We start from the raw sequence: 5,548 nt of genomic DNA, 5'->3' as shown, positions 1-5,548 counted from the left end.
TGCTCTCCTGGCTCCTCACTCCTTGGTTTCTTCCCTCTACCATCCTTCTTCTGCAATCAGCCCTCCCCATCCTCCAAAAACTGTCCTCCTCCCCTACATCCTACCCTCTGCACTTCACTATGTCAACACTACTCTCTCCTTCAGAAGTCCTCTGCCTTCCTGCTCTCCTACTCCTTCATCCCTGTTCTTCCCCCACCTTTTTCTCCATCTACTTTCACACAATCTCCTACCCCCTCCAACCTCCTCCCTCTGATCTTCTGTCCACTCCTGCTCTTAAGCCACCATACCCCATTCTTGCACACCCTTGAATCTCCTCAGCCCCTCATAAATCTGCTCTCTGCCTTCATTTCCCCTCTACATTCCTATCTTGTCTCCCATTGCATTCCTTTTCTATGCCATTTATCCTCCTCCGTTCTCTATTAAACTCTACCTTCTATCTACCGCTCTACTTCCACCTTTCCTCCCTCTGCTAGCTTCCCTCTGTACTCTACTATAATGTTTCTCCTAATCCCAGCTTCCTGACACCACCCTCCCTGATTAGGATATCACACTCCCGAACTCCGGCTCCTCCTCCCTTTACCCTCCAGTTACTGTCTCCTCCCTTTGATCTCTTCTTCCCTCCACTCAATGCTTTCCTCCCTCTGATCTCCTATTCCCTGAGTCCTCTTTCATTCATAGCAGGCCACACTCCTCTCTGCTCTCTTCCCTCTATCATTTCGTTATGTCCTGGCACCTATTACTTCTGCGCCTCCTCCTCAAACCTCCAAACTCTCCTCTTCAGCCCTATTCTTTTCCTCTATGCCCTTGGCTCTCCTTTCTTTGCCCTCTGGTCTCTTTCATTCTGAAACTCCTTTTCCTCTCCTCTTGCCCCCCTTTCCCTCTTACCTGGTCTTTCTTCCTCCCTTAGCTGTCTGCCCTGTACCCTGTGCCCTCTCTTCATCTGGACTGATCTTCCCCTGTGCTCCTGCTGACCCTGCCCTCCTGACTCCACACACCCTAATTATGACATCAAACTCAGCTCTCTGCATTCCTCCCTCTCCTCTGATCTGCTGACCTCCCTCTGCCCTCACCCCATCCTCTCCTCCCTGGACAGTGCTCCTCCCTGGGATCTGCTAGCTTCCCTCTGCCCTCCATACTCATTTGATTTTCCTACTTTTGATCTCTACTCCCTTAACACAATTCCCTCCTCCCTCCACCTCCCCAATCCTCTTTCCTATGCTTTCCCTGCAAACTCCTTCCTTTTCCTTTCCTCCCTCTGAGGCCATTCGTGTGCCATCTTCCCTCTGTTCTTAGCTCTCCAAACTTCTCCCTCCTTTCTTCACTCTATGTCTACTCCCTGACCCCTCCTCCTACTCCCCTACCTCTTCAACCTTCCTCTGATGCATACTCAGCACTCTCCTCTTTGCCCCCTTGGCTTCCTTCCCCCTTCTATCTGTGGTTTCTTCTTCTCTCTGCTCTTCCACCCTGCTTTCCTGCCTTCTACTCTCTCACTTCTGAGTTTTCTCCTCCTGCCCAGACCCTACTGACTGCACCCATCCTAATTATCACATTACATTCTGCTCACAGGGCTCTGCACTTGCTCTTCTCTATCTGCCCCCCCCTTCCCTCTGGAGACTCTTTCCTAGACACAACTCCTCCCTCTAGGCTCCACTTTCTGCTCTCCTCCCTTTGATGTCCATCTCTCTTTCCATAATATCCTAACCCTCCAACTTCTGACGTCACCGATGATCTCTCCCACTAACCATTTTCCTTCTGCTTCCACAGCCCTTCTCTTCCTCTTTTTGATCATCACCTCTCTCAGCTCTCTTCCCAGTGAATTCAGTTCTCTTGCCCTCTCAAACACTCCTCCTGGCCCCTCAAGCTTCCACTGCTCCTCTCTGTGTGCTATTCTTTCTTCCCCTATGCCCTTGGCTATCCTTTTTTGCCCTCTGGTCTTTCCATTCCGCACATCCTTTTTCTTTCCTCCTGCCCTCCATTTCCTCTTACATGGGCTTTCTTCCTCCCTCAGCTGTTTGCCCTGTGCCCTCTGCTGTCTCCTCATCTGGACTGACCTTCCCCTGTGCGCCTGCTGACCCTGCCCTCCTGACTTCGCACACCCTGATTACGACACGACAGTCAGCTCTGCACCCCTCCCTGCTTTCCTCCTCTGCTGCCCTCCTCCTGCTCCCATCATCCTCTCCTTCCTAAACAGTGCTCCTTCCTCTGGGCTCTGCTCTCTACCCTCTGGTCTCCACACATTTCACCTTTCCTCCATTTCATATCTCCCTTCACACAATTAGCTGCACACTCTGACTTCTTCTCATCTTCGTCCTCCAACATTTTTCCTTCTACCCATCCTCGCTCTCTTTCCCTGCCTGTTCATCTCTCTACAGCCCTCTGATCCACTGTAACTGTGCTCTTGGATCTCAACACTCCTCCCTGCTCTTGCCCCTTGCTTTCGCCTTCCTCCCTCAGTTTTACCATCTTTGCTCTTTACCTGCTCCTTCTTCATCCTATGGTATCTTCCTAACTTCAGTGCCCCTCCCTACCTGAGGTTTCTTCAGTCCCTATCTTCCCTCTGCTCTCTGCAGTGACTCCCCTTCTCCTTCTGACTTCACCCACCCCTGATTTCCCATCACACTTTGCTCTCTGCACTCCTCCTTTTTCACCCACCGCCCTCCTCCCTCTATGCCCAACCATCCCTGGATAGCCACCCCTGGCTCTTCTCTTTTTCCTCTGCCCCCCACAATAATTTCATCTCTCCCTATGATGCCCATCTCTCTTCACAACCTGACCTCCCCACTCTAATCACCTTTCCTGCAAAAATCTTCCTTCTCTTCACTTCTGCCCTTCTTCCCTCTGATCTCCTCGCTCTTTCCTCTTCCACTCCTCTCTGTTCTTAGGCCTCTATCCACACTCTTCCTTCCTTACCTACCTCTAGTGCCTCCTCCATCACCCCTGTTCTTCATGCGCATTACCTTTCTTTATCTCCCCTGTCTGATCTCTACTGCACCCCACCTTCTTTCCCTCTCCTACTGTCCTCCTTTCCCGCTTACCTGGGTTTTCTTCCTCCCTTAGCTGTCTGCCCTGTGCCCTGTGCCCTCTCTTCATCTGAACTGATCTTCCCCTGTGCTCCTGCTGACCCTGCCCTCCTGACTCCGCCCACCCTGCTTATGACATCACACTCAGCTCTCTGCACTCCTCCCTCTCCTCTGATCTGCTGTCCTCTCTCTACCCTCACATCATCCTCTCCTTCCTGGACAGTGCTCCTCCCTGGGATCTGCTAGCTTCCCTCTGCCCTCCATACTCATTTGACTTTTCCTACTTTTGATCTCTACTCCTTTAACACAATTCCCTCCTCCCTCCACCTCCCCCAACCTCTTTCCTATGCTTTCCCTCCAACCTCTTTCCTTTTCCTTTCCTCCCTCTGAGGCCTTTCGTTTGCCATCTTCCCTCTGTTCTTAGCTCTACAAACTTCTCCCTCCTTTCTTCACTCTATGTCTACTCCCTGACCCATCTCCTTCTCCCATTTGCATACTCAGAACTCTCCTCTTTGCCCCCTTGGCTTCCTTCCTCCTTCTATCTGTGGTTTCTTCTTCCATCTGTGCTTCCACCCTGCCTTCCTGTCATCTGCTCTCTCACCTCTGAGTTTTCTCCTCCTGCCCAGACCCTACTGACTGCATCCATCCTTATTACAATATTACATTCTGCTCACAGGGCTCTGCACTTTCCCAGACACAACTCCTCCCTCTGGGCTCCACTTTCTTCTCTCCTCCCTTTGATGTCCATCTCTCTTTCCATAATATCCTAACCCTTCCAACATCTGACATCACCGATGATCTCTCCAACTAACCATGTTCCTTCTGCTTCCACAGCCCTTCTCTTCCTCTTTCTGATCATCTCCTCTCTCAGGTCTCTTCCCACTGACTTCAGTTCTCTTGACCTTTCAAACACTCCTCCTGGTCCCTCAAGCTTCCACTGCTCCTCTCTGTGTGCTGTTCTTTCTTCCCCTATGCCCTTGGCTATCCTTTTTTCGCCCTCTGGACTTTCCATTCTGCACATCCTTTCCCTTTCCTCCTGCCCTCCTTTCCCTCTTACCTGGGCTTTCTTCCTCCCTCAGCTGTTTGCCCTGTGCCCTCTGCTGTCTCCTCATCTGGACTGACCTTCCCCTGTGCGTCTGCTGACCCTGCCCTCCTGACTCTGCACACCCTGATTATGGCACCACAGTCAGCTCTGCACTCCTCCCTGCTTTCCTCCTCTGCTGCCCTCCTCCTGCTCCCATCATCCTCTCCTTCCTAAACAGTGCTCCTTCCTCTGGGCTCTGCTCTCTACCCTCGGGTCTCCACACATTTCACCTTTCCTCCATTTCATGTCTCACTTCACACAATTTGCTGCACACTCTGACCTCTGCTGACCTTCGTCCTCCAACATTTTTCCTTCTATCCATCCTCACTCCCTTTCCCTGCCCGTGCATCTCTCTACAGCCGTCTGATCCACTGCAACTGTACTCTTGGATCTCAACACTCCTCCCTGCTCTTGCCCCTTGCTTTCCCCTTCCTCACTCAGTTTTACCATCTTTGCTCTTTACCTGCTCCTTCTTCACTCTATGGTCTCTTCCTAACCTCAGTGCCCTCTTTTCCCCTCCCTACCTGAGGTTTCTTCCTTCCCTATCCCTCTGTAGTGACTCCCCTTCTCCTTATGACTTCACCCACCCCTGATTTGCCATCACACTTTGCTCTCTGCACTCCTTCCTTTTCGCCCACCGCCCTCCTCCCTCTATGCCCAACCATCCCTGGATAGCCACCCCTGGCTCTTCTCTTTTTCCTCTGCCCCCCACACTCATTCCACCTCTCCCTATGATGGACATCTCTCTTCACAACATTTCCTACATCCTCCAACCTGACCTCCTCACTCTAATCACCTCTCCTGCCAACATCTTCCTTCTCTCTACTTCTGCCCTTCTTCCCTCTGATCTCCTCGCTCTTTCCTCTTCCACTCCTCTCTGTTCTTAGGCCTCTATCCACATTCGTCCTTCCTTACCTACCTCTAGTGCCTCCTCCCTCAACCTTGTTCTTCATGCCCATTACCTTTCTTTATCTCCTGTGTCTGATCTCTACTGCACCCCACCAACGGCTGCAGAAAGACATTGAATAATGGAAAAGTCTACTGAACTAAATCAACCAGTTTATTTCAAGGATGTGCTGACGTCACAATGGAAGCCAAGAGATGTGCTGCGTTGGGGAAGCGGTTTTGCTCTTATCTCCACAGGTGAGGAAAAATTGTGGATACCATCAAAATTAATAAAGGTTTGGTTTGAAGAGGAGAAGCCACTTGGAAAAGATAAATAACATTTCATTCACAAGGACGGCGAGCATACTGATGGTAAGGAATACAGATAGGTTGGGGGCAGGGTTCTTTTCTTATCTCCACAGGAAAATACTCATCTTAAAAGAAATTAAGGGACCCTGAATATTTAATTGCTGATGGATGGACACATTTTGTAAGTATTAATTTTATATATATATATATGTCTTATTAAACATTTCTTTATAAATATGTAGAGCTGGTT

This window comes from Alexandromys fortis, unplaced genomic scaffold, assembly GCF_014885135.2.
Source record: "Alexandromys fortis isolate MF-2015 unplaced genomic scaffold, M_Fortis_MF-2015_v1.1 scaffold_276, whole genome shotgun sequence".
NCBI classification, from domain to species: Eukaryota; Metazoa; Chordata; class Mammalia; order Rodentia; family Cricetidae; genus Alexandromys; species Alexandromys fortis.
This window is presented reverse-complemented; position numbering follows the sequence as displayed.